The 21,362-nt window shown below is 32.2% G+C and overlaps 1 pseudogene; it reads right to left on the bottom strand.

Annotated features, from left to right (window-relative positions):
• Positions 1-13,996: 13,996 nt before the first annotated feature.
• LOC112479097 lies at positions 13,997-14,115 on the bottom strand (annotated as a pseudogene).
• Between the last annotated feature and the right edge of the window lie 7,247 nt (positions 14,116-21,362).

Here is a 21,362-nt window from a genome sequence, read left to right as displayed (position 1 = left end):
ATTTGGCTCAACTAAATTTGATTTTCTAAATGACTAAGTAGCCATTTATTGTAGGCAAAGATTTTAGATAATATGAAAAGGTCAGGTAAGAGCTGAAATATGTAAATTTCTTGTCACCATTCATTTTATGTCAACTATTTCTTCATTATGTACAAAGAATTTGGATTTGATTTCTCTCTCATAACACTCAAGTAATATGAGTGTTTCATTTTATATTGATGAAATAAATAAGAATTCAGACTTTCTTTATAGAAAGATAGCCATTTTCAAGTATTTATGTAGCACTTTATATTCCTAAACTGCTTTATGATTTTTATATTACTCATACCTTTCAACAACTTTGTGAATATGTCAACAATAATAAATTAAAAAATAAAGAGAAAAAATACACTAGGCACAACAAATTAGATGACTTTCCCAGATATAAACAATTTTATGTTCCTCGCAGTGTCATGAATTAGCAGATAAATATGATGCTACTAACCTTCTTCTATGTCCTGTTTATTAGTAAATATTTTTTATAAATTTGATCATAATTACTTCTCTGAAAAAACATTGAGGAGTAAAATTTTTATTTCAGATTATAGCATAAATTACCTGCATCAAGTATTTTTGTTTTTTAATAAAAAGTCTGCATGTGTAATATAGTAAAACTGTTTTATTGATACCTGAGGATTAGTTTTCATCAGATTCTATTTTATTTAATTTAGAAATGATGTTCATTTGTGTGACTTATTGTATAAATTTCTTACTTCTATGAATTATTTAAAAAATTGAAATTAACAAATAAAGAGTTAAAAATTTCCACCAAGTTGGATCCATCTAGATCTGGGTGTTAGTTAAGAAATATGTTTGTTTTCGTATGGCCCTTTAATCAATCCTCTCTTCCCATCCACTTCTATTAGTAGGCATCACTATAAGAATTGCAAAATATGATGATAACTTTGGGAAAAATAAATTGATATATTCTAATCCTCATAAAACATTTGTTATGCAGTTGGCTAAGAAATAAAATAAGCTCTTTTGGGGTACCATCATGTACAATAAATTAGGAGAACCATTCAACAAATGAAACAGATATTTTTCTTTTTAGACATTTTGATCAAATAATATGTTCTTTGATAAACTTTGATGAATCGGAAAAAAAAAAAGATGTGTTGGGCAAGTTATTTCCAAAATATATATTTGCATGATTTGATATTCAAGGCAAGGATGATACTAGACAGAGTGGTTGGTGAAAGTGAGAACAAACAAGAGAGATGGGCAGAGAGAGGAAGAAGAAAAACGGCTGAAAACCTGGTTGTTCATACTTCTCTATGATCAGTAGGAGTATGGACTCATGTTCCAATGTACAGGTTGAAGAACCACCTTGAGAAAGGTCTTAGAAAGAAGACTTGAAGAGAGAGTCATTCTCTCAATTCCTGTATGGAACTCAGGGACAGGCTGTAGAGCCAAATCAGTGATGGTGGCAGCCTGGCCAATAGTGTGGCACCTGAGCAGGGTTGCAGAGGGCCTCAGAAGCAGAGCTGGCCAAAATGCCTTCCTCAAATAGTTTAGAGATGGCTGATTTCAACTGGGGTCAAAAGAGAAGAACACATAGAATGTCTCATTCAATAAATATTTATTGAGCATCGCTTTCTGCAAGGTATTGTACTAGTTTCTGAAACTACATGAAATTATTCCTGGAGCATCCTAGGTCTTATTGACCAAAAAGAGGATCTATGGAAAATAACTTCCCAGAGTGATCTGATCATAAATTTCTAAATGGCCTGGTCATGGTGGGAAATCACACCCCAGGCATATAACTTCTTTAGTAAAAGGCTTATCTCTGCCTTAAGCAAGCCCTCTCCATAGTTTCTATGCATAAAGTCTTAACTATCCTTTAATTGGATCCCTGCCTTGCTTTCTCCCACCTTCATGAAATCTTCTTTATGTTCCCTCCTTAATCTCAAATGCATAAAAGAAACTGCAAACTGTTATTCTCCACAGCACTTTTTCTGCCTATTGAGATCTTGCTTACAGGTGTATACCCTGTTTGGCTCAAATAAACTCATAGAAATTCTCTACAGGTTTGAACATTTCTTACATAGACAGTCTATTCAATATTCTGTGTGGGACAGCACTAAAAAAGCCAGCAAAATGAGTTCCTAATGTTAAGGTTAGCTCATTTATTCCCAAGAATGTTGTATAAATTGTCTATGACCCCTTACTTTCAACATAAATTGGTAACTTAGCTTTCCCCAAGAGATTGTCAGGATTAATCCCTTCATGCCTTACATTCCTAATTACTTCACTTGATACCAAAAACCTAGCATGAAGACTCCTCCCAGTCTCATACTACTCTGTGTATATCCTTACCTGATTCATTTTCAGTTCCCTGCTCCTACTGGGTTTTGCTTTTGATGGCCGATGGTCATTGCCAACAGCAAAGATCTCTGTATCCTAAACCTTATCTCTGATACTTCCCCTCCCACTCCATATGGAATCTACTTAATCCTGATGAAATCATTTTAAAAGAAGGATTTTTTCATTGTCTTTCACAATCTATATATATTATATCCCAGTACTGGGATAAACATTTTCCTTGCTCCCTATTGCTTCCTCCAAACAATTTCTTACCCTTTCATCTCCGAATCTCAGGGCTTTTGACAAGCACATTTTTCAGCTTTCTCAACTACTATTCCCCCTGTTCACTGCCTTCACTGCCGGCCTTTCCACAACTATAATTAACATTCTCAGCAACTTCACCACTGACATGGATGATCCTTCCAGAACCTTGGTGTCTCAGTTCTTTCTTTTCTCCGCATCACTTCAGTCACACCCACATCTTTATTAATTTTATCAAATGTGAAACCTTCTACTATCTTCTCTTCTTTCTGTCTCCTAATCTTCTAGCTCATGTGCTTTAAAAAACTCTCTGTATCACTCCTTCCACCTCACAGAGAGTTCTAATGCATTACCTATCACTTTCATATTTTCAGTAATCAAATTTATGTTTTTCTGTCCCTCCTTATAAGCTTAGAATCTATGGTTTATTTAACTCTTCCTATAAAAACTTACTTTCATTGCTTCTCCATTTTTTGAGCATGAATGGTAAAAGTCCAGCTAAGGTTAAACATAACGTTTTATTGTCTTCATGCCTGAGGTTACAATGATGAATGTTTCTAGAGAGGAAAACACAACTTTGCTGACTGCCTCAATTTAAATGCAGGGCAGTGCTCGCAACTGCCAGGCAACCTGATTGCATTTCCCTACTATGTTCATTTTCTCATTTTCCAAAAGAAGTTTCAATCTTCTTCTTTCTCTCCACTTTTCCTCTGCATTTATCACTCTCACCTGATGACTAAGAAAATAGCTTCAACAAGATAGGACTTCCCTAATTTCTCATTCTGCAAATAACCAGGCTACCTACATTCATTCACACTTGCCTTTTTTCTTTCTTTTAACTATGTTTAAGTTCACTTTGTTCCTTTCATAGACCATATATTGCCCTCCTCTTGAATTACTTCATCTGATTTTCTCAAGATTTTTCCTTCTGTAGTTATTCTCTACCTCTCAATTATATTTTTCCCCTTTCTGCTAGGCCATTCCTCTTAGTATGCATTGTCTACTGCATCCTGTCTAAAACAACAAAAATGACCAGAAAGAATCTCAGTAGACCCAACACCTGATTCTAGTAATCTCTCCCCCCTTTCATATCTCTGACTTCATTTACAGTTTTATGTCTTGTAGAATTCTTTCGTCGACAACCTCACCTCAAATTCTCTCAATTCACTTCAATTAGATTTCCGTTCTAAGCAACCTAACATTTTTCCAGTGAAAGTCAGCCACAATGTGTACATTGCCAAATCTAGTCATCACTGGGTCATGTAGCTTTCATATGGCCCCCTAGATTCTTTTTCCGCTCTTTTCCGCTCTATCCTGTGCCCTAGGGGTGGACTTCTGTGAACCATAGTTATATTTCTTGACTTCTTGATTCCAGTTGGCTTCAGCAAATAAAGAGCACCAGCAGAAGATCAGAGGCCAGGATGAGAGTTCTGTAGAGATATTTAATTCTTCAGTTCTCTCTTTGCATGGACAGTCACTTTTTTGGTCTTTTCTCCCTTGACATCTTAAAAAACATTTGATATTTTTCCTTCTTGAAAACTTTTTCTCTTGATTATTGTGACTCCATACTTTCCTTGTTTTCCTTTGAATTCACTGATTTCTTCTAAATATCCTTTAGTAGGTCCTCCTCTTCTATTTGACTTCCAAATATTGAAGTACACTAAGGCTCATTCTTGGACCACTTCTATCGTCTAAGTAAAATGTTTGCTATTTGCTCTTATCCGATCTTGTGACTTTTAAAAATGTTTAATAACAGCTGTTACATTAATGACATTTTATTACTTGTTCTTTATCACAGTAGATCTTGAAAATCACACTACCATGTGATTTCTCCACATGGATTCTGATAAGCATCTCAAAATAAACAATGTAACCTTGTTTAAACTTCTCATTCCCTATTTACCTCTATGTCAGTAAATACTATCACCATCAACCCCGTTCTTAAAGACAATATCTGAGAGTTAGTATGAATCTCTTTTCCTATCACCTCACTCATTCCCTATGTCAGTTTTAAAAGCAGATCTTGTGGACTCAAACTACAGAGAATATTCTCCATTTCTACCCTTAACCACTTAAGTCAAAGTCATGATCATCTCTCAGACTGCAACTATCCTTTTATAATTGATTCCTCAATAGTACACTTAATTATGTGTTTAAAATATAAGTCAAATCAAGTCTTCTCCTTCAAATGTTCTCCCATTACATTTACAATAAAACTTAAACTCCTTATCCTGGTTTATAAAGCTATGATAAAACATTTTGTCTTTGTCTCCTATCATGTATTATTCAACTCTTTTTTTCTCCCAATATTCTTCAGCCACTCTGGCCTTCTCTCTATTCCTTAAAAATGCTAACCTCACGTCTATCTCAAGGCCTTCGCACAGGCTCCCTCTCTGCCTAAAATGTGTTTCCTCTAGTTTTTATATAGCTTTCTGCTTCTCTCGGGTCTCAATTTAAACATCAGCTTTTCAAGATACTTTCTGTAATCATAAGATCAAAAATATACCTGGCTATGCTCCAACACTTGAACCTATTTTAACTATCATTATAGTAGTTACTCCTTTAAACTATTTCTTATTTATTATACTGTGTTTTCTTTTAATTTTAAAAAATATTTTAGTCTTTTTCCTTTTAGAAAATATGATATCCCTAAGAGAAAGGATCTTTCCTGACCTTTTCTTCACCAGAGTATCCAAGTGCCTAAACTGTATATGGAACAAAGTTCTTAAAAATATTTTTTAAATAAATAAACACATTAATAATCCTTGTATACACTTAGATTACATTATAACAAAATATTTATATTACCATCTCCCTCCTCGATATCCAAAACTTTATAATGGGATTCCATTTAAAGATTGAGAACTGAGCAAGGCCAGCTCTACCCTGGTGACAAGCAGCTAACTCAATTGGAAAACTGCACTATTTACACTGTCCTTCTCCAATTTGCTTTGCAAAAATGAAACTGTACTTATTCATACATTCTTTATTCCACCATCATTGCTCTTACATTATAGGAAGTCCAAGAGATATTGGGTACACAAAAATGATAGGTCTGTTCTTGCCTTTGAAGAGTCCTTGGTCTTACATTATTATCCTTACATTATTATTATTACATTATTACATTATTGTTGTGGGTCTCCATGACCTCTATATCTATTGCATCATCAGCAAACATGATAGGTAAAATGCACACATTATAATACATTTAAATCTATGGACTACATAAACATCTACCAGGCAGGAATACAATGAGTATAATTAAGACTTGTATTGATGGTGCAAAAAGAAGATAATAATTTTTTTGGATAACATTTACCAACTAAATTTTTTTGCTTAACATTACCACCTTAACAATTAAGTTGTTGAAGTTTCAAAGTTAATATATTTAGAAAGTGAATCCGGAAATGTGAGGTGGTAGATGGAGGCCCAGATTATACATGCACATCTACTCTCACATTTTAAATGGTAATATTATTTCTAAATGAGCTTATATAAGCCATAATTGTATTTTTGTATATTAAGAGTATTAACCTATTAAATATGAATTTCTGGCATTTTTAATATACTAGGTGTGAAAGATGGACTTACTGGTATGTCTTCTTCACTCCTGGTAAAAAAAAAAAAAAAAAATCTTATGCTTCCCTTGATATAGCCTTATGGTGAGTAGGGCACCTGCCTTTGGGCTTGGTCATTTGAGTTGCTCTGAACAATGGAATGCTGTTGGTTAGAGTAGAGGCTTGAAATGTTCCTTTGCAATTGTGCTTGCCTTCTTGTTCTTCTATCATTGCAAAAATAGCAACATATCGTGGGTAGGCACTTTCTTAGTCTATTAAGGCTCCTATAACAAAATTACCATAGACTGGGTGGCTCCAACAACAAACATTCATTTCTTACAATTTTGGAAGCTGGGAAGTCCGCAATCACAGTGCCTAAAGATGTGATGTCTGGTGATGGCTCACTTCTTGACTTGTACATGGCTGTCTTTTCTGTGTTTCATAAAGTGTCAAAGAGCAGAGAGAAACAAGCTCTTTCAGGATTCTTTCAGGCGACCAGTACTCATGGAACCAGAGCCTAACACTTCTAGAATTAAAATCTGGATGCAGTTTTTGAGTCCTTTCACCTTTAATATTATTATATTCCTGCTTATATGTCTGTTGCACTATTATTTAAATCACCACATATAATTTAAAAAATTAGTTAAGTTTCCTTGTATCCTGTGACTTTGTCTTTTTTAGCCATAGGCCCAGGTTTTGTTCTCTCAAAGCAATTTAAATTTATGCCCTGTACACTGGATTGTAGCTCTTACTTCTAATTTTCCTTTCCATCCCCCAACCATTTAAACATCCTCTTCATCTCTTTAAATTATTAAAGCTCAGCTCTTAAAAAAAAAAGTCTTTTTATTCTAATTATTTCTGTATCTTGGGAAATAAATTAATAAACATTTAGTCTATGCCTGCTATGTGCAAGGTTTTATGCTAATTGTTTTAGGAGTACCAAACTATGTGAGACATAGTCCTCAACTTCGGGCATTTACACTTAAGTTGCAGAGACAAATCACAGTTAAAAACTATAGAACAAGGTAATATAAATTAGGCACCTCATAAATGGAATCGCTAAGTAGTTCTATTATTGTGACGTGGGTTGTCTCTAAGGATTATGTTCTAGCTATTTTTAAAGATCATTTCTCCAGTAATGTTGATGTTGAGTATTAGAGGACAAGAAATAATTTAAACACAGACTGCTGCACACTAAAACTACATGAAATTTAGTATTAGCAAAAAGGAAGTCAGAAAATGCTCAAAAGTAAAGAAACATTTGTTCATACAGCTCTAATTTGTGAAATGCAGATTAATTCAAACAAATAAAAGAATCTATCTTTTAGCTACATATGAGTAACTGGTATTTGTAGAAACTTGAAATTTTTAATATGTAGTCTTTATTTAGTAAAACGAGAATAGCGAAATTTACTATCTACATAGGCAGGGTTTTTAAGTCATTTTAATGTTTATAAAGTAATTTAATAAAAATATTTGTCCATTAGTGCTGTAAAAATTACTAGTTAAATATTTTGATTATGGATTTTTATTAAAACATTTTAAAAATCAAAATAATCACTCTTAGTGAGCCTCATAATGAAAGTGTGGTTCTTTCACTTATAAATACCATGCTCTATGGTGAAAGGGCAGAATTTCATATTATATCCCATCATTCATTTTTTTTTATTGTTTTACACAGTCATTTAACTTACTCCAATATTTGTGTGTATATCTAAGAAGCCCAATGAGCCAGAACAGATTTTAAGATTTTGATTCCCCTTCAACTGAGAAGTTGATGTTTGACATTATTTCCTTAAGGAAATAATCAACAGATTTGCAAAACAACAGAAGGCATCAAGTTTTATTGCTGGTCCCTGAATTACAATATTAAATTGTGTGTTAAAAAGGTATTAGGCACACAGTCTTCTGGAATAACCATCATCATCACATCATATTGCTTTCCATTTGCATTAGCATATAAATGAACAAAGATGGCCATCCACATAGCTGAGGTGAGATTTACCATCTTAAGCATTTAGTTGCTTGGGAAGCAGATTGTGTAAAATGCAAACTGATGTGCTTGGATGCTAATATTGGTTTGTGTGGGAATTTAGAATTTTGGAGTTAGTCTTATGATAGCAGAGACATACAAAGCAATTATGTAATTTTTCCCAGTAGATCTTTCAAATGTTCAAAAAATGCCAGAGAACTAAGCAGGTGGAAAGAGCGGGCATTCTTGGTTCAGTGTACAAATGCACAAGGGTATGAAACAACATGGTACATAAAAGTAGCTGTAATTAGCTAGACTTATCACCAGTTACAGGCACATGAAGAGAAAAGCATAGCAAAATATGGAGCAGGAATTGTTGGTGGGATGGTCAATGGACACTGAAAACTCTTGTAAGTATTCGATCATGGCAGTCATGGAGTTTGATCTGCATTATCAGGAAGATAATATCAGCAGCAGTGTGCAGGTGGAAGATGGAAACAATAGGCCGAGGTGAATTAAGAAGTCAGAGAAATAATGAGAGATGACACAAGTTTTAACCAAAATACTGATAGTGGAGATGCAGAGGGACGATCTTTATGCAAAACATATGATTAGAATCCGTAGGACTTTCCAATGGATAAAATGTGGGGATGGTATGAGTAAGAGAATAAAGTTAGAACAAACACCCATATTCCTAAGAACATGATGAACCAGTGGTAGTAACTGAGTTTGAGAAGAAAAGAGAGAAGTGGGTGTGAGATATATATTTTCTGACCTTTTTATGGGACATTCAGGTAGCAACATCAGTGGTAGTTCCTCACAGGTGCCTGGCATTCTAGGTCTAAACTCATTGATTTGGTTATCATCAGTATATAGTGATTGAATTTCTAAATATGGTAGCCATTGTCTAAGATTTTGCAAAGTGAGAGTGAAATAGATTCTTAGATCCACCAACATTGAAGAAGGAGCTAGAAGAAGCAAAACCATAGAGATAATTTAGAAAGAATCATTAGAGAAATAGGAGAAGGATGGGGGAGAACTGCTAACTCAAAAGCTCAGGGGGAGGCCTTATGGAGAGACACTAATGTCAAAGGTCATCAAATACATATGAATGAAGATAGATTAATTAATTAAGAAGTCATTGATGAACTTTGTCGAGATATTTTAATGAATAGTCAGAGATGTAAGCCTGATTTTAGTGGGTTAAAGAATAAGAAGAGAGACAGGAAAAAGAGTAAGTGTAGTTTGTATTAACCTGACTATAAAAAGAAGGAAAAAAAAGGAGATTGTTAAAAGGTGATTTGGAATTGATATTCTTTTTTTCTTTCTTACACTTAGGAGAAAATGAATATGTTTTTTTAAGCTGAGAAAAAGAAACAAGGAGGGGAAAAAAGTAAAAATTTGAGGGTAGCAGAATAGGAAATACAAAGAGAGAAGATCCTTTGAAAGAGTAAGAGATTCTCTGTGTTCCCCTGCACCCCTACCCCTGGTAACCACCATGGTACTCTCTTACTATGAGTTTGATTTTTTTTTAGATTCCACAAATAAATATGATCATGTAATATTTGTCTTTCTGAGTCTGGCTTATTTCATTTAGCATAATGTCCCCCAGGTTCATCCATGTTGTCACAAATGGCAGATTCCTTTCTCTTTTTTTTAGGCTGAATAATATTTAGATATCCTTTTAAGTACAAAACTGGAAATTTATTAAAGACAAAGGTAGTTCACTGGGGGAACCAATTTCAGGTAAAATATCTATTAACTAGTGTGTATGGATATACACACATACTTTTTTTGACAGTGCACTGCGACATTTAAAAAAAACTTTTTATTGAGTTACACCATGTATACACGAGAGTGAACAGCTCAATGCATTTTCTATAATTGAATATGCCTTGTAACCAGCATCCAGATCAAGAAATAGCATATTGCAAAAACTCAGAAGCATTCATGTAGTCCTTTCCAGGCATTACTTACTCTCAAGGTAACCACTATCCTAATTTCTATCACTATAGATTATTTTGCCTGTTTTTAAATTATATACATAAAATGGAGGCATATAGGATGCAGTGTTTGGTGTCTGGCTTCTGCTCAGCATTTTCATGTGATATTCATCCATATTGTTGTGTAGAGCTATAGTTCATCTATTTTTATCATTATGTAGTATTCCACTGTGTAAATACATCACAATTTATTTATCCATTCTATGGAGATGATAAATATATTGCTTATTTATAAAAAATTCCTTATATATGTAAAGTGCCTTATATATATATATAAAATACATTTCTTATATATGCAAAGTACCTGACAAACATTTATTGATAAATAAATATTAGCTCTTATTACAGTTATTTTTACTTATATAAGTCTAACCTGATTCTTTCAATCTTTCTTTGCTATCTAATTATCCCTCAGTCTTTTTCTTCAAACCATCTTTCTTTAGCAATTAATCAGTCACATGAAGGCCTGGTATTAGGAAGATTTGAGAAATATAGTCCTCTGCTACTTGATACCCAAATACTAATTGTCAAGAGAATTAGAAAAGTCAATGTGTAAACAATAACATCAGTTGTGCAATCTCTCTTCAGACTTAATCATTTTGAACTGCCTATATCTTCTTGGTGCTGGGAGGGACCAATTTATTTTACCAGTTATTTCCTCCTTCTCCATTGTTTATTTCCCTCTTTTTCGACTCTGTTCAACTTTTCCCTTTTATTCAGCATGGCACTCATCTGGGAACAATAATTTATCTTAAAACATTACCAAAAAATATATCTAATGTTATCCATGGACAATTTCTTCCATATGGCTTAAGAAAAAAATCTTAATGCGGTTTTCACTTTTGTGCACCTATTTTTTTTATTATAGAAAATTTGCATATAACAATCTCAGTTCTTTCCCTTAGATTATCCTGAATTACAGGGTAGAAGAGCATCCTCTTTTAGCTCCGGAATTATCTCCCATTGAGTCCAAATGTAAGAAAAATACACACATCATTTCTGTATACAGACTCTATTTGTAAACCTTGTGACAGGCTTGAGCATGGCTGCAGTCTTACAGATTTTTTTTTTTTTTCACAGCAGTGTTTCTTTTTAGATTCTCAAGGCTTTTATGAGCCAGGGTACAACTAGTTTATCTGCTAATGTGTAGGTATTGGAGGACATTACTTTCTTCAGTCTTCCAGGCACTGCCCACATAGTTATCAAGACCGCCCACTTCTTTTCTTCCAAGAGAGAATTTTCTGTGATCATGCCTCTAGTTTTGTATCAGTTTTGTATTTTTAAGATACAATTTCTTATATTGCTTTTACAAAGTAGTCTCAGTAGTGGCATGATATTTGGAAAGCCAGTGTATAAGAAATCACACAGATTCTACTGCTTTTGTTTTCCATTTACTTAACCTTATGTTTAAGCAATCAGCCAAATTCGGTTAGGCAACTGTGTTACGGAACTCCAATGAGTGAGATGATATTAGAATCCCAAGCACCATAATATTCTAAATCTACTTTTTAATGGGAATTTTTTGTAGGAAAGACAGCCATAATATACAAAATTATTACCTAGAAAGAAAAGGACACAGTTTAATGATTTCATAAGCATCCAAAGAAAGCAAAGATTTCTAAATATAAATTTTGAATATTATATATTATTTGTAAAATCTTTTCATGCATCAATAAAATTAATTAAAATCTTAATGCTGAAAAGAAATAGAATTTTATTCTTCCAATAATGGCTGAATATTAATACTAGTAATATAAAGCTTTATAATATCTTTTTATCTAACCATGTTAAACTTTTAAACCCTATATACAGTGTTACTTGCTTTGTAAATTTTTTGTGTGTCCTTGTTCTCCTTCCCAGGAGCAAGACCCAGACATTTCAATTTCAGAAACAATGAAATAATAGCAAGAATATAGTGTGAGGTAAAGGAATGAACATTAAACTGTGAGTCAGAGCGCTTGGATTACTTTATCCTCTTTTACATAACTGTTCACAGGAGTATTTGTTGATGGAGTAATGAATGAATGATGAAATTGTGAAAAAGAGATTTTGCACTGTATTTTTTAACTAAAAAATAAAAGTTATAGAAAATCTTCATTGTCTGAGGATTTATCATGTGAATTCTACCAAATGGAGTGTTCAATAGGGCAGCAAAATTGTTTATGAAAACATTTACTTAAAATTTAGTTCCTTTGCTGGGAAAAGTGCATATTCACAGGCAAAAGAATGAAGGTGGTCACTTTCCTTTCACCATATGCAAAAAGTAACTCAAATGAACTAAAGACCTGAATGTAAGAGTAAATTTATAAAACTCGCAGAATAAAACACAGGGCAAAAGCTTCCAGACATTGGATTTGGCAATGATTTGATTAATGAGTTCTTGTTAAAGAAATCTAACATCTGGATAGTAGGAATTCCAGGAAATAAAAAATGAGAAATCTGAAAGGAAAGAATGTCATATGTATGAGAAAGTTTCCAAAAATGAAGATATTCATTAACAATAAATAAAAAATAAAGACAAAGTTACATTATTATAGAAATTATTGAGAATTAAATTGGGAAAAATTTGAATTTTTGCTAAAATTGTGAAGGAAATCATTTTAAACCATTTTGACATTTGGATTATTTTGCTTTTCTATTCACTTTTAATTTTAGGCATTGCTTTATTTTTCTGATTATTTTTAATTGTGTAAAACATATAAACTATTCTGAAGTCAAGTTAAAATTATAGAAGTCTCATATTCCTATTTCCTCACTCCTCATATTGCTATAAATTTTTTAGATTTTTTCTTATTTTACCATCATTTTTCTTAGAAAATGTTAGCAAATCAAAACATATACACATACTAAATACATATACCTACAAACACAGGCACATATGTTTTCTTTAAGACAAAAAATATGTTTTGCTTGAAATATACCATTAATGCTGTTCTGCATTTTGTTTTTTTTTCCACTTAAAAAAGCATTCTAGCAATTATTCTATGGAATTTTATAAAGACCATCCTCAATTCTTTTTATATATTAATTTTTTTATTTACAGATAAACAACTTTTAATTTTGCTAGTACATATTGATAAAATGTAGATAGTTTCATTCTTCTGTTATTATAAATAAAGCCATAATTCATAGTCTGTATATGTGTCATTATGTATTTTTTCTAAGTATCTGAAATAAATGGGTAGGTATAGAATGAATAAAAAATACATGCGTATGCAATATTTATAAATATTCCCAAATTCATCTCCATAGGGGTTGTAACATTTGCATTTCAATTAGCAATAGTCATTTAAAGTGATTTGTGATGGTATGTGTTTGGCTTTTTTTTTTTTTTTTTCATTATGAGCTTTATTTTGTGGTAATCCAGAGGATCTTAATCTTGTCTTCTTTTAGCAAGAAATTAATTTTTTTCCTAAATTGCTATTGCCTGCTTTCTACCTTCAAAGTTCCAAGTATAAAGGAGTCTAGGATTGAACTCCAACTCCTTCCCAAGGTCACAAAGCATAGAATTTCATTTTAGTTCAAATGTAGATATGTGCCTACCAAACAAACCCATCTTTCAAGTTGTATTAACCTTCAATACTTCTTGTTTTATTTATAGCTCCATATTCTTTTTTGGGGAGAAGTGGGGTGGGGTCCATTACTTTCTAGAAAGTCTAGAAAGTTGTTAAAATATATATTATTTTTATATATATTTATTGCTGTAATTTATTCACAATCTAGATGTACTTTGCAGAAGGACATTTGAGGGGTATCTGCTCTGCCATAGTACCAGAAGTAGAAATTAAAATTTTTTTTTTTTTTATTTGAGGCAACCCTTGGTTGACCAGCTTACAATCCCTTATTTTTATTTTTTATGCCTACAGCACCTGGTCTTCCTAGGCGATCTCCCATCTAAGCACTAACCAGGCCTGACCCTGCTTACCTTCCGAGATCAGAAGGGATTGGGCTTGTTCAGAGTGGCATGGCCGTAGACAGAAATTAAATTTTTAAAACGTATTTTTATTGCTCCTTTATTTGAAGTTTTATGCTCCTTCTTATTTTCAATGTTTTGTTTATTCTTTTATATAGATTAATCTTGACAGAGATTTGTGTGTATCTTTTATATTGGCCATTTAAATGTTCCTAAATATATTTATTAATTCTACCCTTTCTAGTTCACCTAGTTCTTGGCTTTAGTAATGAATTCAATTCTTTATAATCCAGCCATAATTATAATATTTATAAACTTATATGAGTTGAATATTTATTTCTGTCATGTTTGATAAGTAGACTGTTTAGAGATTATTATTTATTCTAATTTTAGGTTTGGCTATATCACATACATTATTTTATGTAATGCTTTTATTTAATTCGATTACCTAAATAAGTATTATTTACAAGAATTTTTAAAAGTGAATTTTTACATGTATGAGTTGCAATGTTTCATATCTTTATGTTATTAATTTCCAATTTTATTATATTTTGGCCAAAATATGTGACTTCTCAGTTGATTATGCAAATGTATTGAGTTTTTGTTATGTGAAGGTAATATGAAAAATATTTGGAAATGTTCCAGGGCTAATACAAAAATGATTCTCTGTACTCTTTTTGTATAACTTAAAATTTGAAAATATTAGACCAACCTTTCTTACTGTATCAGTGACTTCCATCCCTTTTTCATGGCCTTTTATCTTTGACCTGTATGGCTAGTTGATTAGTCACTATAAAAGCTATTCCAAGCCCAAGATTTAGTCAAGTGACCTAATCTCTTCTTGAAGCCTAAGGAAGCCATTCGTCAGGGTAGAGCTTTTATTGATATATTTAAGAGATATTTTTCTCTTAGGTTCAGGTTCCACACTAGCTATATTATGGGGCCATTTTCAGCTTTACTCAGTACAAAGCCGTTTGAGACAAATTCTTTGCACCTGGGATGCTTTCTATTAGAGATGGTCAGGTTGCTTTTGGAAAGCCCAGTGCAGCTGCTTACGTATGCTAGTGTGTTGTTCCAAGGAAAAGGCTTTTTTCTTTCCTTTAGCTTGCCTTCAGTATCAGCATCCATACACACCCTGCCAAAAAGAAAATTCTGTGTATAGAGCTTTTTGGCCAAACTGTATTGTTTATGTCCTATGGCTAAAGCACACTAAGGCCAGTTGTGAATAGATGCTTTCTCTTTGTTTCAGTCCGATCCTACCTACACTAAATGTGGAAGAAATTCCCAAAGGCTGTTTTTTATAGATAATATCCTCCTTTATAAAAGTTTTTCTCAACTTTTATAGACCTTAGATCATTTAAGTCAGGATTGCAGAATCATACTTGTCACTTCTTGAGGTGATATGATATTTTTTATCAATCTTCTGAATCATTTTTAAAAATCATTGAAAATGAGCTATTATTTGTAAGACTAGTTGTTGATATTTTAAAATCTTCCCCTGATATTTAAAAATCTAAAAATTTATCAGCCTAAAAGTATGATTTGCTTAACTTTGTAAAGATTATAGTAGCAAAGATAAATATAGTGGACCAGGAGGTATAAATAATAGAAAAATGGGACCTACCTTATAATAATTTAGAATGAGAGGATAAAGAAATTTGCCCCCAGCTTGTCTTTAATTACCCATGGTTGCAGAGGTAAGTTGAGAATGTTCAAATTAATCAGACTGTCAAATATCTAATACTCCACAGCTGCTGTAATTTTTTTTTTCTTTGTCAGTTTGTTTAGTTTTTTGCTAATTGGACTTCTTAATAGATACTCTAAATCAATTAGCATTTTAAAATCAATGTCTTCTATTATATTTCTATTTTATATTCTCATAGAACAATTGCTAATATAAAAGCAAGGTTGTGATACAGTGATTTCCCTGTTTCAGAAATCAGAGGACACAAAGGGGCAAAATTTATAAGGTATTTATGATACAGAGAGCTATAAAGATGCACAAAATTTTTATGATCATCTTAATTATCAAGTCAAAATTTATAAAAGCTATCAAGAAGTTCTTTCATATTTTAAACCAAATGGTTATAAATAGGTAGGTAGATAGATGATAGATTGACAGATGATGATAGATAGATAGATAGATAGATAGATAGATAGATAGATAGATAGATAGACAGACAGACAGATGGACAGACAGACAGCCAGGACAAAGCTCAATGTGTGGAATGTAGACCATAATAAATATGTCTTTATACCATGATTGATTTTAAAGTACTGAACTACGGTAACATTTCCTTGTGTAATTTTTTATTATATATGTATATGTATGTGTGTGTGTGAGTGTGTGTGTGTGTAATCTTTCTGTCTCCACACAATTTAATTGTTTGGTGCAACAGTGATATATCCAACTTGTTCAACTATACGTATGGTCGTAAAGGGCATTGACAAAGGTTTTACTTTAAATTTTGTTTACTTAAAGTTGTTCACATAATTTTATAGTCAAGGCTGATGCCTTTTTTCCCCCCTGAGAGAGAGAGAGAGAGAGAGAGAGAAAGCTTTCTTACAGCATAATAACCATTTAAACAGAAGGTGAAAGATGATAAGGACTTGAGCTAAAGGAGTTAGTCAGGTTTCTGAACTCTCCTATGACAGGCTAACTTCCACATGCTGAAAGTGGAACCGTGCAACATGCATAGTGAAAGAATGCTTTCTCTAGGTAGACTAGCCTGGATCAAATCATAGGTCCATCATATCCTTGATGTAAGCCCATGGAAATTCACTAAATCTCACAATCAATTTCCTCATATTTACATTAGAGGGATAACAAGATCTCCTTTCAATGTCTGGTAGAATAGAATTACTGAAATGGGCAGATAAGTACCTATTTTCAGAAATGTTCTTGATTCTGAATGAACTATCTGATCTATCTCATCCTGAGAATCTGCATTATGCAAAGCCCTGGTGTTAGAAAGGCATAGGCAAGCACACAAAATTATCAATTTTATTTATATTTCAGATGAGATTCGAACATGAAATATTTGATAGACATTCTAGTGGAGAACAATGATCTTTATAATATATAAGTCAAAAGGACTCAATTCATATAGCTGGGATATACTTGATAAAAGATGAGAACATTGTTGCAAAATACAACTTAAAGAAAACATGAGTTCATAAGAGTTTGATAAGCTTGAGAGAATTTTGGATTCTGGGCCATAGCTGATAAGAGTTAAAGGCTTTTGAAAAAACAAAGAGGCTACGCAGGTATCAGTAGAACATGGCAATGTATGCAACATTCTCCCCTAAGGATGTCTGCAATCTTAACATGGTGATAACAAAATTGATTGCACTTACAATTGATTTATTAAAATTTTTATCGTTATTATCCATCCTGAGATGTTTTGCTTGCTCTTTCTTTTCATTGTTTTAAACACTTCTTAATTACTATGATAAACTGTCTATATCTCTCACATTTTATTTAACTGTTGGAAGGACATATGAAACAGTATTTTTTAAATGTTTTCCAAGCATATGTCACAATTAAATAAATAGATTTAGAGAATATCACACTATTACTTCTCTGCCTTTTGGCTAAGATCAAGTGTAGAGACCATTACACTGACAAATACAAATAATTTGGTCAATAGGATAAGATAGTGAAAAACATGAAACAGGCAAGAAAAAAACATTTTTTAAAGTCCATAGATCAAATATGCTCAATAATTTTATCTGCATAAAAAACACATACACTGTAAATAAAATGTATTAAAATATTACTTTTTAAAAATTCTTAAATTTGTCTTCAGGAAAATCATAGGTGAGACTGTTGAAATAACACTCCCATATCAGTATTTCTAAATCTTGCATCTCACTAATTTTAATACTAAGGTCATGGATACATAACGAACTATGATGCCCTCAATTTAAAATATAATTGTCACTTGGACAACATGAGAGGGTAGGAGGTTGACCCTCCTTGTGGTCAAAAGTTTATGTATAATTTTTGACTCTCTCAAAACTTAACTATCCATAAAATTTCGTTTCCGGGACCCTTATGAATACCAAAATCCATAGATTCTCAAGTCCCCTGTGTAAAATGGCATAGATGAATGCATACAGTTGGCCCTCCACATCTACAGACTCCCAACTGCAAATTGAAGACAATACAGGTATTTATTGAAAAAAATCCACATATAAGTGAACCCATGAAGTTAAAACTTATGTTGTTCAAGGGTCAACTGTATTATATTACCCCCATTTATTTCTCCTTCTTGCCTTCCCCCAGAGATGTGTCAAGTATAGATGGTTAGAAAAGCTGTTGCATTATCTGAGTCATACATGTTTGTCTCTTTTCTGAGCCACTTGGTTGGTCAACAGGTGGATATACATCAAAATACTTTGCCTCTCACATTTTGGCAATCTAATGTGAGCAGGAATATAAACATTTCTTTATATTACCATGAAAATAAATATGCTAGACTCAAATCCTAATCAATGTAACTCTGTGGGTGGGTTCCCTCTAAGTAGTAGGATGAAGGGTAGGCCTGCTATTTTTACCACATCGATTACAGTACTGAGCAAGAAGAAACGCTAAATTTTCTTTGAAAATGTTATAGCTTTTTGGCACACTATAGCCTCAAATTCTCTGAATAATAAACAAGTAAATCATTCATTTATGTATAGGTACAAGTGGTCTTTTTTTTATGGCTATTGACACAAATATATATATAAAGGCTTGAGAGCTTAAAAATATGGTCTAATTCTCAAAAACAAAATTAAGAAAAAAAATAATCTGTTTCATATGCAAACTCATCAATTCTTTAATGGTATACCCAACATATCAGAAAGTACAGATTTCGCATTAAAAAAAAGATAATCAGTGTGATTCCAACACTTCAAGGTATAAGTGACAAGAATCTAATGAAAGAATGGTTGAAAAAAACATTTTGTAAGTTTGAACCAAGTCCAGTTTTTTTACGTTAAACAATATTTAAATAATTAATTTGCAAGTCCTTAGAGTTGGCTCTTCAGTGATTTTACAGACATTAATACAAATAGAAAGATAAAAATATGTTTGGAAATAAACATAACACAGCGTTCACCTTTTATAATTCTGGAAAATAAAAAAAGAATTGAAATCATACACAAAATTAAAACGCCAAAAACATTTATAATTCTTTTATAGTTCTAAAATTATGATTAAACTAAAAAGATAAAGATACTATATCCGTAGAGTTATAACCTAAAGTTGACATTATAAGATCCTCAGAAGGAAAGAACTCTAACATGTGAAAATGAACCAAGGAAAGTTGAAAACAAGCTAAAATCTTTTATAATCAAATTAATAAGTTAAGGATAAAATTGCTGCAAGCTATGTCGTTATTGAACAACAAGACAGGCCACTCTCCCAGAAAAGTCTCTGCCACTTGCTAATACTCAATTCTGGACAACTATGTGCAGTCCTGCAACAAGGATAAAGCAGAACAGAACTCTGTATGCTTCGAAAAGTAAATTTAGATGACCTGAAAGTTCTCTTACATCTCCACATTCCATAGCAGACTTTAAAATGTTAAAAGATCTAAGCTTGTTTACATAGAATATGTATTCAAATACTATATGCTTAATCAGCCTTCTCATATTCTATCTATTGTATTTATAATTGCACAATGTCCAATGTATTCACCAATAGGACCAAATATGACCAAATTGACATGTAGTACATGCTTAGGTATTGTTGTTCAAATGATTAAATTTATTTACAAATTAGACCATTCCATTATAGAAAATGAAAATGTGTTTTAAATAACTAGGTGATTTTTAAATTATACTAAGACACTAGACATAGGGAAATGTACTTTGAATATTTGGGTGATATAACAATCCTATCGTAATAGAGAAATAAAGACCTATTTCATGGTTCAACTCACAAATGACTTGGAAATTTCAATGGAGAATATTCAACAAGTCCCAAATATATTTTAATTAAAAATTAGTAAGATAAAATTGGCCATAAAATTTTTTAGTTTTTTTCTTACTCAGATAATTTGAACACATAAGTGACTTTAAAAAAACTCAACCTAAATTCTAAAATACTTTTATTAGACTAAATCTATTTGGTATGTCTAAATTAGATGTCACTAAAAAATTCACCTAAACAATTGGATATGCTAACTTGTCTCCCTCTGTATTATCTCAAATGATTGCTTTTCTCAATCATTAAATTTCAAAATCAAATAAGAAAATATTACTGACATTTATTTTAGTTATTTGACTGTACATCAAAATGAACGAAACACTTAGCAATAAATGGACATTCAAATTTCTGCAAATGGTTTGTGAGTCATAAGGACTTCCGCCTTCCTCTAGTCAGGAAAATAAAATAATAATAAAAATGAAATGAAATGAAATAAAATAAAATAAAACAAAAAAGTAACTTGGGATTTTGAATATCCTGACCAAAAATGTGCAAAATTCCATAGCCTAATTAAAGCTCAATGATTCTGTGAATTTTTATAAAATCACATATATGACAAGGTTACTAACCCATATTTCCACAAAAACAATCACTACCTAAGTTAAAGAACACTATTACAGTTTCATTTTAAATTTTTATTTCTTATTTAAAAAAATTACTGAGTGGGAAATAAAATATAAATCAAAGTCATCAAATATTTTTTCCTGCTTTGTGATTATAATCACTTTCTCAGTTTTTTCTAAAGACTCCTTTCCTCGGTGACTTTTTCTTTATCCCCTTCTTTCTCTGGTGCTTTAATTCCTGGGACTCCTGGTTTAAACATCTATAAGCCAATGACTCAACTGTCTTTATTTCCAACCTTGATTTCTTTAAGAACTCTGGACGCATCGATATAATATATAAATAATATAATGTTATAATATATAATGTTAATGACATTCCTTTTCTTAAACTATTCCACTTACTTGATGAAATCACACCCATCTCCTTTCTCAAAAGTTCTACATGATCTGAACTCCACCCTCCTCTTCTTCTCTTTGATAAATAATCCCACTAACCTTTAGATACATTTGCCTTTCTACTCCATGTGGTAATAACACATATCAAACACATTCTAACTTAATGGCTTTTTCAGTAACTTTTCATTTTGTCTGTCATGATACTCTCCCAATCTTTGCAAGGCTATTTTCTCCTAGTCATTCAGAATCCAGCTTAAATGTCACCACCTCAAAGAGATCATCCTATTCTATAAGATATGATCCTGGTTTAAGACTCTGCTTAGCTTTTATGTCTTTCCGATATTGTCTTATGTGAATTCATTTTTTTGTGTGTT

This window comes from Pteropus alecto, unplaced genomic scaffold, assembly GCF_000325575.1.
Source record: "Pteropus alecto unplaced genomic scaffold, ASM32557v1 scaffold33, whole genome shotgun sequence".
In the NCBI taxonomy this organism is placed as follows: Eukaryota; Metazoa; Chordata; class Mammalia; order Chiroptera; family Pteropodidae; genus Pteropus; species Pteropus alecto.
The sequence above is the reverse complement of the archived record's forward strand: the minus strand, read 5'-3'. Positions and strand labels throughout refer to the sequence as shown.